Below are 12,678 nucleotides of genomic sequence, written 5' to 3'. Positions count from 1 at the left end.
TGGACCTGCAACATCAACTCTCAGGAGGAGGTCTCTGTGGACCTGTATCATCAACTCTCAGGAGGAGGTCTCTGTAGACCTGCAACATCAACTCTCAGGAGGAGGTCTCTGTAGACCTGCAACATCAACTCTCAGGAGGAGGTCTCTGTAGACCTGCAACATCAACTCTCAGGAGGAGGTCTCTGTGGACCTGGTCGCAACATCAACTCTCAGGAGGAGGTCTCTGTAGACCTGGTCGCAACATCAACTCTCAGGAGGAGGTCTCTGTAGACCTGCAACATCGACTCTCAGGAGGAGGTCTCTGTGGACCTGCAACATCAACTCTCAGGAGGAGGTCTCTGTGGACCTGTATCATCAACTCTCAGGAGGAGGTCTCTGTAGACCTGCAACATCAACTCTCAGGAGGAGGTCTCTGTAGACCTGCAACATCAACTCTCAGGAGGAGGTCTCTGTAGACCTGCAACATCGACTCTCAGGAGGAGGTCTCTGTAGACCTGCAACATCGACTCTCAGGAGGAGGTCTCTGTAGACCTGCAACATCGACTCTCAGGAGGAGGTCTCTGTGGACCTGGTCGCAACATCGACTCTCAGGAGGAGGTCTCTGTGGACCTGCAACATCAACTCTCAGGAGGAGGTCTCTGTAGACCTGGTCGCAACATCAACTCTCAGGAGGAGGTCTCTGTAGACCTGCAACATCGACTCTCAGGAGGAGGTCTCTGTGGACCTGCAACATCAACTCTCAGGAGGAGGTCTCTGTGGACCTGTATCATCAACTCTCAGGAGGAGGTCTCTGTAGACCTGCAACATCAACTCTCAGGAGGAGGTCTCTGTGGACCTGGTCGCAACATCAACTCTCAGGAGGAGGTCTCTGTAGACCTGCAACATCAACTCTCAGGAGGAGGTCTCTGTGGACCTGGTCGCAACATCAACTCTCAGGAGGAGGTCTCTGTAGACCTGCAACATCAACTCTCAGGAGGAGGTCTCTGTGGACCTGGTCGCAACATCAACTCTCAGGAGGAGGTCTCTGTGGACCTGCAACATCAACTCTCAGGAGGAGGTCTCTGTAGACCTGGTCGCAACATCAACTCTCAGGAGGAGGTCTCTGTAGACCTGCAACATCGACTCTCAGGAGGAGGTCTCTGTGGACCTGCAACATCAACTCTCAGGAGGAGGTCTCTGTGGACCTGTATCATCAACTCTCAGGAGGAGGTCTCTGTAGACCTGCAACATCAACTCTCAGGAGGAGGTCTCTGTAGACCTGCAACATCAACTCTCAGGAGGAGGTCTCTGTAGACCTGCAACATCGACTCTCAGGAGGAGGTCTCTGTAGACCTGCAACATCGACTCTCAGGAGGAGGTCTCTGTAGACCTGCAACATCGACTCTCAGGAGGAGGTCTCTGTGGACCTGGTCGCAACATCAACTCTCAGGAGGAGGTCTCTGTGGACCTGCAACATCAACTCTCAGGAGGAGGTCTCTGTAGACCTGGTCGCAACATCAACTCTCAGGAGGAGGTCTCTGTAGACCTGCAACATCGACTCTCAGGAGGAGGTCTCTGTGGACCTGCAACATCAACTCTCAGGAGGAGGTCTCTGTGGACCTGTATCATCAACTCTCAGGAGGAGGTCTCTGTAGACCTGCAACATCAACTCTCAGGAGGAGGTCTCTGTAGACCTGCAACATCAACTCTCAGGAGGAGGTCTCTGTAGACCTGCAACATCGACTCTCAGGAGGAGGTCTCTGTAGACCTGCAACATCGACTCTCAGGAGGAGGTCTCTGTAGACCTGCAACATCGACTCTCAGGAGGTCTCTGTAGACCTGCAACATCAACTCTCAGGAGGAGGTCTCTGTAGACCTGCAACATCAACTCTCAGGAGGAGGTCTCTGTGGACCTGCAACATCAACTCTCAGGAGGAGGTCTCTGTGGACCTGTATCATCAACTCTCAGGAGGAGGTCTCTGTGGACCTGGTCGCAACATCAACTTTCAGGAGGAGGTCTCTGTGGACCTGCAACATCAACTCTCAGGAGGTCTCTGTGGACCTGCATCATCAACTCTCAGGAGGAGGTCTCTGTGGACCTGCATCATCAACTCTCAGTACGAGGTCTCTGTGGACCTGTATCATCAACTCTCAGGAGGAGGTCTCTGTGGACCTGTATCATCGACTCTCAGGAAGAGGTCTCTGTGGACCTGCAACATCAACTCTCAGGAGAAGGTCTCTGTTGACCTGCATCATCAACTCTCAGGAGGAGGTCTCTGTGGACCTGCATCATCAACTCTCAGGAGGAGGTCTCTGTGGACCTGCAACATCAACTCTCAGGAGGAGGTCTCTTTGGACCTGTATCATCAACTCTCAGGAGGAGGTCTCTGTGGACCTGCAACATCAACTCTCAGGAGGAGGTCTCTGTGGACCTGCAACATTAACTCTCAGGAGGAGGTCTCTGTGGACCTGCAACATCAACTCTCAGGAGGAGGTCTCTGTGGACCTGTATCATCAACTCTCAGGAGGAGGTCTCTGTGGACCTGCAACATCAACTCTCAGGAGGAGGTCTCTGTGGACCTGCAACATTAACTCTCAGGAGGAGGTCTCTGTGGACCCGCATCATCAACTCTCAGTAGGAGGTCTCTGTGGACCTGCAACATCAACTCTCAGGAGGAGGTCTCTGTGGACCTGGTCGCCGGAGGAGGTCTCTGTGGACCTGCATCATCAACTCTCAGGAGGAGGTCTCTGTGGACCTGCATCATCAACTCTCAGGAGGAGGTCTCTGTGGACCTGCATCATCAACTCTCAGGAGGAGGTCTCTGTGGACCTGCAACATCAACTCTCAGTAGGAGGTCTCTGTGGAACTGGTGGCAACATTAACTCTCAGTAGGAGGTCTCTGTGGACCTGCAACATCAACTCTCAGGAGGAGGTCTCTGTGGACCTGCATCATCAACTCTCAGGAGGAGGTCTCTGTGGACCTGCATCATCAACTCTCAGTAGGAGGTCTTTGTGGACCTGCATCATCAACTCTCAGTAGGAGGTCTCTGTGGACCTGCATCATCAACTCTCAGTAGGAGGTCTCTGTGGACCTGCAACATCGACTCTCAGGAGGAGGTCTCTGTGGACCTGGTCACCGGAGGAGGTCTCTGTGGACCTGGTCGCCGGAGGAGGTCTCTGTGGACCTGGTCGCAGGAGGACGTCTCTGTGGACCTGGCTGCGCATCAGTGTAAAACAACATAGGCTCTGATTGTGATGAGGTATTTATACCAGTGATGCAGAAGCTGCAGGCATAGAGCAAAACTAGCTAGTACTAACCAGCATGCCATAGAGACAGCCTCCTCAATACATCAAATATAAACTAGCTAGTACTAACCAGCACGCCATATAGACAGCCTCTCATTGCATCTACAGTATGTGACATTCCATTAATTAAAGCAGAGCGATGAGAACCATGGCTTGTGATCATCTCTTCCAAGTTGAGTTGTTCAGAATGTCCAATATCTTTGGTGCAGGGCTGTAGGAGGAATACTTTTATTCTGCCATGTGGGAGCGTGTGAATCGGCCCTGTTGTATTTCACTGTGAGCAGGGGGGACAGAACATGATTCCAGTAATGCCACTGTAACTCTGTGTGTGTGTGTGTGTGTGTGTGTGTGTGTGTGTGTGTGTGTGTGTGTGTGTGTGTGTGTGTGTGTGTGTGTGTGTGTGTGTGTGTGTGTGTGTGTGTGTGTGCGGATTGCAGCTGGCAAGCATACAGGCTAAATGTGCTCAGAATCCAATCACACAGAGATGTTATGACATTAAGGGAACTCATCATGAAAACAACATGAGACCCATCAGTGGAGGCTAGTGGGAGGAGCTACAGGAGGACGGGCTCATTGTAATGGCTGGAATGGAATACCTCTGATACACAGAGAAGCACAAAGAAGGCCCATCTGATATCCATAGCTGTGGGAAGCAGGGCTGCTGAGGGTGTTGCCACACCCCCTGGAAAATCGTAATACATTTTTAATTTTTTTTTTTTTTAATCATATTTTTGGAAAAAAAAGTTTTTTAATAAAAGTAGCGCACTGGACCTTTTAATAGTCCTGTATAAGTCCACCCCCAAACTACTTCCCGCGGCTATGCTGATATGTACCCTCATCAATCAGGTACTGTACAGTATATCAAAACATGTTTGTGCTTTCAATACAGCTGCTCACTTACATGTTATCAGACGGCTCTCTAGAATCAGCAGTACCGACACTGACACATATAACGCCTCTACTGCTGTGTTGATTCACATTCATAGGGAAATGGAAAAGATTTTACAGTATCATCAATAATACCAATTAGGATTCATATTGAATCAAATGTTAGAAAATGGAGATTCTTGGGCACTAGACTAAAGCCTTATTTGTATGTGTTTTTATTATGGATCTCCATTAGTTCCTGCCAGGGCTGCAGCTACTGTTCCTGGGGTCCAGCAACATTTAGGCAGTTATATACAATTAAAAATATTACATGACTTTACATTTCATAACACTTTACCCAATACATTTAGTGTGTTCCCTCAGGCCACTACTCTACAATACATTTAGTGTGTTCCCTCAGGCCACTACTCCACTATCACATATTTACAATACATTTAGTGTGTTCCCTCAGGCCACTACTCCACTATCACATATTTACAATACATTTAGTGTGTTCCCTCAGGCCACTACTCTACAATACATTTAGTGTGTTCCCTCAGGCCACTACTCTAGTGTTCCAGGCCACTACTCCACTATCACATATTTACAATACATTTAGTGTGTTCCCTCAGGCCACTACTCTACAATACATTTAGTGTGTTCCCTCAGGCCACTACTCCACTATCACATATTTACAATACATTTAGTGTGTTCCCTCAGGCCACTACTCTACAATACATTTAGTGTGTTCCCTCAGGCCACTACTCCACTATCACATATTTACAATACATTTAGTGTGTTCCCTCAGGCCACTACTCTACAATACATTTAGTGTGTTCCCTCAGGCCACTACTCCACTATCACATATTTACAATACATTTAGTGTGTTCCCTCAGGCCACTACTCTACAATACATTTAGTGTGTTCCCTCAGGCCACTACTCCACTATCACATATTTACAATACATTTAGTGTGTTCCCTCAGGCCACTACTCTACAATACATTTAGTGTGTTCCCTCAGGCCACTACTCCACTATCACATATTTACAATACATTTAGTGTGTTCCCTCAGGCCACTACTCTACAATACATTTAGTGTGTTCCCTCAGGCCACTACTCCACTATCACATATTTACAATACAACATCCATGCGTGTGTAGAGTGCGTGTCTTATCATGTGTATGTCTGTTCCTGTGTCTGTCTCTTCACAGTACCTGCTGTTCCATAAGGTGTATGTAGTACTGTGTGCCTCCCATCGTCTGTTCTAGACTTGGGGACTATGAAGAGACCTCTGGTGGCACGTCTTGTGGGGTATGTGTGGGTGTCTGAGCTGTGTGCTAGTGATTTAAACCGACAGCTCGGTGCATTCAGCTTGTCAATACACCCTTGGAACAAAGACACCTCTAAGGACAGACAGGCAGATAAACCAATAGGATTGATGGATGTCCCCTTATCCCCACAGAAGTGGGAGGTGAATGTGCTGCAGGCCCTGCCCCGTGCCTGGTCTCCCTTCTTTCCAGCTTCCTGAGTGGTGGAGTGGTGTACTCTCAATCCCAGTTGTATGGAGCTGGTGGACATGGGAGGGGAGAGCGCGGACGAGACTCACGTGAGGTACAGGGCAGAGTTGAACCTCTCTGAGGGCAACACACAGGTAGCCTTGGGGGTGTGGCTCCAAGGTGTGACACACTGATTATCACCGCGGCTAATACTAGAAATGATCAGATCGGGGTTCAAATAGTATTTATTACATTTAATACTTATTTAGTGGCGCATGATTGAGTTCGCCTGAGCTTTCCCATCCTTATGACTGGGCTCTCGTAATATCATAAAGCCATGCTAGGACATGTAGCCCATTGGAGACTATATCTAACAGGTTAAAAGGGATGATTCTGGGTGTGTTGTTTTCTCTGCTCCAGCTCCCTCTCAGGAGCCTTGACTGAGCCATGATTAGATCAACGGGAGAGGAGGAGCTCACTACTATAATGCTTGCAGCAAAGAATGTATTTTAGCATATTTTTTAGCATGTGGAGTTGTTTATGAGGAAACATGAGTTTATTTTTGTGTTGCAGCCAAGTGTAGCATATTTCCTTTCTATCACATAGCAGCTGGGTTTTTGAGATGGCCAAGACTTGAGTCTCCTGTTACAGATTTGTCATTGAAGACAGATCAAGCTTTAAAAATGCATCCGTGAGTAACAATCAATCATTTTGAAACACTGGGTGGTGTTTGAATTGTGATACTCCAAACATAATTCATGAACACTTTTCCTCACAATAACAGCACAATGAATGCAACGTAATCTATTTTACTATTAGAAGGCAGAATATACAGTACATTAATTTATGTATTGCGTTTGCATATCGACTCATTTTGCCACGTGTCTGTCTCACTGACTCAAAAGGTCAGGTGCAAATTAGGAACTCATCCTCTTTAATCTCTATCATCTTCCTTCCCACTGTATCATCCTCTGTCTGAGGTAATGTGACAACAGCACACACACACACTCTCTCTCTCTCTCTCTCTCTCTCTCTCTCTCTCTCACACTCATACACACACACACACACACTCTCTCTCTCATACACACACACACACACACACTCTCTCATACACACACTCACTCTCACTCTCTCATACACACACACACACTCACTGCTACTGATCGACAGACTAGCTAGCCCATCACTCATCAGTCAGCGCAGCCTGGGTCTCTGGCCTTGTCTCTGTTGGCAAAAACAATTTGTGACGGTTGCCCCTGGAGACAGGTCTGATTGTTCACTAAAAGCTGGAATCCAGGAGAGAGGAAGTGTTTTATTGCCCAGATCAAACATGGGGAGAGGAATCCAGTTGCTGCAGTAGAAAATTGATTATCTACTAATCCTAACCCTGTCTGCTGCAGTAGGAGATGGTACAGTATATCTATTAACCCTATATCTATTAACCCTATCTACTGGATTTTTTTTTTCTTCTCATTTTGTCTGTCATAGTTGAAGTGTACCTATGATGAAAATTACAGGCCTCTCTCGTCTTTTTAAGTGGGAGAACTTGCACAATTGGTGGCTGACTAAATACGTTTTTGCCCCACTGTATTTGTATTTGTCTATCAGTGTATTCTTGCACCATGCAATCAATTATCACTTCTAATCATGTATTTTTCTCAAGCAGCACACCTGCAGCATGATCTATTTTTCTGGCGCACATGATAGACAGTTGGTGGTTGGAGCATGTCTCTGGAGCCGGTGAGTCAGAGGAGCACGTATTTATCCTGATGTAGAATTCATTGCGGCCAGCAGGTCAAACGAGTTCCTAAACTGAACGAGTCACTCGGAAAAACAAATCATGACTCTCAGTAAAAATAATCATTAAAAAATAAAGAATAATTTGCGAACTGCACATAACTAACACACACACACACACACACACACACTGGCATCGTGAAGGAGCAGAGAACTCTGGCATCGTGAAGGAGCAGAGAACTCTGGCATCGTGAAGGAGCAGAGAACTCTGGCATCGTGAAGGAGCAGAGAACTCTGGCGTCGTGAAGGAGCAGAGATCTCTGGCGTCGTGAAGGAGCAGAGAATTCTGGCTTCGTGAAGGAGCAGAGAACTCTGGCGTCGTGAGGGAGCAGAGAACTCTGGCGTCGTGAAGGAGCAGAGATCTCTGGCGTCGTGAGGGAGCAGAGATCTCTGGCGTCGTGAAGGAGCAGAGAACTCTGGCGTCGTGAGGGAGCAGAGAACTCTGGCGTCGTGAGGGAGCAGAGATCTCTGGCGTCGTGAGGGAGCAGAGATCTCTGGCGTCGTGAGGGAGCAGAGATCTCTGGCGTCGCGAGGGAGCAGAGATCTCTGGCGTCGCGAGGGAGCAGAGATCTCTGGCGTCGCGAGGGAGCAGAGATCTCTGGCGTCGCGAGGGAGCAGAGATCTCTGGCGTCGCGAGGGAGCAGAGATCTCTGGCGTCGCGAGGGAGCAGAGATCTCTGGCGTCGCGAGGGAGCAGAGATCTCTGGCGTCGCGAGGGAGCAGTGATCTCTGGCGTCGCGAGGGAGCAGTGGACGTTGGCGTCGCGAGGGAGCAGTGGACGTTGGCATCGTGAGGGAGCAGTGGACGTTGGCATCGTGAAGGAGTGGTGCACTCTGAATGATGAATTTGCACTGGGAGACAAGGACAAGCATGGTGCGACTCCACATGGCCAAGAGACAGACCGAAAGGCAGAAAGACAGGGAAAGGGGAGTAATAGAAGTTGGAAAGGAGACAGAGAGAGGGGTAGAGAGAGAGACAGAGAGGGGGAGGTTAGAGAGGGGGGGCTAGAGAGGGGGCTAGAGAGAGGGGGGAGGGAGGGAGAGAGAGAGAGGGGTTAGAGAGAGGGGTAGAGAGGGGGACTAGAGAGAGAGAGGTGACTAGAGAGAGAGAGAGAGAGAGAGAGAGAGAGAGAGAGAGAGAGAGAGAGAGAGAGAGAGAGAGAGAGAGAGAGAGAGAGAGAGAGAGAGAGAGAGAGAGAGAGAGAGAGAGAGAGAGAGAGAGAGAGAGAGAGAGAGTGGAAGAGAGGGGGAGTGTGGGATAGAGATAGAGAGAGTGTGGGATAGAGAGAGAGTCAGACAGAGAGGGGGTGGAAGAGAGGGGGGAGTGTGGGATAGAGAGTCAGACAGAGAGAGGGGTGGAAGAGAGGGGGGGGTGTGGGATAGAGAGTCAGACAGAGAGAGGGGTGGAAGAGAGGGGGGAGTGTGGGATAGAGAGTCAGACAGAGAGAGGGGTGGAAGAGAGGGGAGTGTTGGATAGAGAGTCAGACAGAGAGAGGGGTGGAAGAGAGGGGGAGTGTGGAAGAGAGGGGGAGTGTGGGATAGAGAGTCAGACAGAGAGAGGGGTGGAAGAGAGGGGGAGTGTGGGATAGAGAGTCAGACAGAGAGGGGGTGGAAGAGAGGGGGGAGTGTGGGATAGAGAGTCAGACAGAGAGAGGGGTGGAAGAGAGGGGGAGTGTGGGATAGAGAGTCAGACAGAGAGAGGGGTGGAAGAGAGGGGGAGTGTGGGATAGAGAGAGGGGTGGAAGAGAGGGGGAGTGTGGGATAGAGAGTCAGACAGAGAGAGGGGTGGAAGAGAGGGGGAGTGTGGGATAGAGAGTCAGACAGAGAGAGGGGTGGAAGAGAGGGGGAGTGTGGGATAGAGAGTCAGACAGAGAGAGGGGTGGAAGAGAGTGGGAGTGTTGGAGGACAAAGAGGAGTGTGATGAATGACCCCAGTGGCAGTGCAACTGATTCCATGGCAGGCTGGATGTAGCTGTCAGGGATAGAGGCTGCTGCACGTGGAGAGAGAAGAATCTCACGACATCACTGGCTGGCCGGAATGCTTGTGTAATGTGTGTGTGTGTGTGTGTACTGAACTTTGTGTGTGTGTCCATGTCAGCACATTGTTGAATGTATTGTGGAATGTATGACTGCATGTGTGTGCGTGTGTGTGTGTCTACATGGTGTTAATGCATGCGAGTGTGTGAGTGTGTGTATGCATGCATGCATGTATTTGTGCGTATGCGGGTGTGTGTGTGTGTGCGCGTGTAGAAAAGCAGGGTGGCGTCCTGCTACACAACACAAGGCTACAGCTCCATGATGGATGATGATGATGAGAGAACACATGATGGTTCCCCTGCTGCCACACGTTGTTCCTCTTTAAACACGCCGAGCTGAGAACAGGAACAAAGACCTGGGATGTATTGGGCAGAAAGTGGAATGGTTTCATTCAGTAAAACAAACACAGTTGTCTATTCCATGTATTCATTTCCATTCCATCTGTAGTATTGTATTCATTTCCATTCCATCTGTAGTATTGTATTCATTTCCATTCCATCTGTAGTATTGTATTCATTTCCATTCCATCTGTAGTATTGTATTCATTTCCATTCCATCTGTAGTATTGTATTCATTTCCATTCCATCTGTAGTATTGTATTCATTTCCATTCCATCTGTAGTATTGTATTCATTTCCATTCCATCTGTAGTATTGTATTCATTTCCATTCCATCTGTAGTATTGTATTCATTTCCATTCCATCTGTAGTATTGTATTCATTTCCATTCCATCTGTAGTATTGTATTAAATTTTCCACCATTTTAATGACTGTCTGATTTTTCTGAACGATTAAAAGGGCATTCGGTGTAAAACTCTTCGTGTCACGTCGTCATTAAAAGGGCATTCGGTGTAAAACTCTTCGTGTCACGTCGTCATTAAAAGGGCATTCGGTGTAAAACTCTTCGTGTCACGTCGTCATTAAAAGGGCATTCGGTGTAAAACTCTTCGTGTCACGTCGTCATTAAAAGGGCATTCGGTGTAAAACTCTTTGTGTCACGTCGTCATTAAAAGGGCATTCGGTGTAAAACTCTTCGTGTCACGTCGTCATTAAAAGGGCATTCGGTGTAAAACTCTTCGTGTCACGTCGTCATTAAAAGGGCATTCGGTGTAAAACTCTTCGTGTCACGTCGTCATTAAAAGGGCATTCGGTGTAAAACTCTTTGTGTCACGTCGTCATTAAAAGGGCATTCGGTGTAAAACTCTTCGTGTCACGTCGTCATTAAAAGGGCATTCGGTGTAAAACTCTTCGTGTCACGTCGTCATTAAAAGGGCATTCGGTGTAAAACTCTTCGTGTCACGTCGTCATTAAAAGGGCTACAAAATACAATTAGAAAGATTGATCAATTGTACGAACAAGGTCTTCGCCAGAAAAGGAAAAATAAGTCAAAATGTTATGCCTCTCATCTCTACATCTAGTCCTGTCTGAATGGGTACTGGGTATTTATAGTCCTGTCTGAATGGGCACTGGGTATTTATAGTCTTGTCTGAATGGGTACTGGGTATTTATAGTCCTGTCTGAATGGGCACTGGGTATTTATAGTCCTGTCTGAATGGGTACTGGGTATTTATAGTCTTGTCTGAATGGGTACTGGGTATTTATAGTCCTGTCTGAATGGGTACTGGGTATTTATCGTCCTGTCTGAATTGGTACGGTGTGTTTATAGTCCTGTTTGAATTGGCACTGGGTATTTATTCTGGTCTAGTCCTGTCTGAATGGGTACTGGGTATTTATCCTCTCTACCTGCCTATACCGGCAATGACTGCCATAAATCTGCACTGTGGGTGTAATGGGACTGTATCATGTCTTACATTATGGTGGGTTTGTACAGGTATGTTGGACTTTATCATATCTTACATTATTCTTAACTGACTTACCTAGTTAAATAAAGGTTAACCCTTGTGTCGTCATAACATTCGGTGTCCTAAGGTTAAAAAAATTACCCGCCTACACTAAACCCCTAAAATAAAGCAGCTTAATTGAATTTTAAACCCCAAATCCATTTTGCATGAAGAAACAACCTGTCATTCATCACAGATTTAGTGAATATCTGGGTTTTTCCTCTTCACAATGCAGAAAGACTGCATTTAATCAGCAGACACCACTATTTATTACAACACACCTGTCATTATTGCAAAAACAGAGGGTTATTATTAGTACTGCTGAAGGTACTGCATAGGTGTAAAAAAAAAAGTGTTGTTGCAAGAGATAGCACATGTATAGCCTAATAAAGTAGCAGAAATGTGCAGAAAGTAGTTTTGAATGCATTTTATTGAAGGGAAACAATAACAGTCTTGAACTTTTTTTGGGCAACAGTGATATATTCTTATATATTGTACAATCAGGAATTCAACTACAAAATACTAGTCTTCTCCCATTTGTTGAACCATTGCCCCCAACCATAAGGTGTATAAACAACAACATTAAATAAGAATAAAATAAGATAATAGATACAAAATGAAAATGTGAGGAACATAAAATCAATCAACTCTAATTAGCAGGATAGTATGCAGGACAGTATACGACAGTGTGTGTGCATGGACTTTGCAGATGTATTTCTCACATGTGCAGCACATAGTACCTACTGTCATACCTGGTCAGTCTAAGACATGTTATTTCATGTTAGATAGCGGTTGCCGAGGTTAAACTAACTAACTGGCTGCTGAGGTTCTAGTGAGTGTATGAGAGAGGCTGGATGGCTTTGGGGTTGTCATGGGTACCTGAACTAGGGGTCAGAAGTTAATTGCCACACTAGTGGGTGTAGCATTATGGGCATTGTAGTCCATATTGGACTGTCTGTCACTGCATATGTGAGAATCTCTCTGAATCTTCTGAATGGCAGGCCGTGCAACTGCAACATCTTAATAGGAATTGAAAGGTGCTGAGATGACTAGGCTGGTTTGTTAACAGCTGGCTGGGATCATTGAAGGGTGTGTGTGAGCCTGTATGTTTGTGTGTGTGTGTGTGGGGGGGGGGCATCTCTTTATTTTGGTCCTAACATGAGGGAGAGGGTTTTTATTGCAGAGAGCTTCTAGTTGAAATGATTGACATGTTACAGCCAGTCAGAGAGAGAGATGGGCAGGAAGGCTTTTACTAGTGCACTCTCGAGAGGCATTAATGTGTGTCTGTGTGTGTGTGTGTGCGCGTGAGTGAGTGAGTGCGTACGCGCATGCTTGCGTGCTTGTGACCACGCAGCACAA

The sequence above is a fragment of the Oncorhynchus keta genome, chromosome 19 (assembly GCF_023373465.1).
Source record: "Oncorhynchus keta strain PuntledgeMale-10-30-2019 chromosome 19, Oket_V2, whole genome shotgun sequence".
In the NCBI taxonomy this organism is placed as follows: Eukaryota; Metazoa; Chordata; class Actinopteri; order Salmoniformes; family Salmonidae; genus Oncorhynchus; species Oncorhynchus keta.
This window is presented reverse-complemented; position numbering follows the sequence as displayed.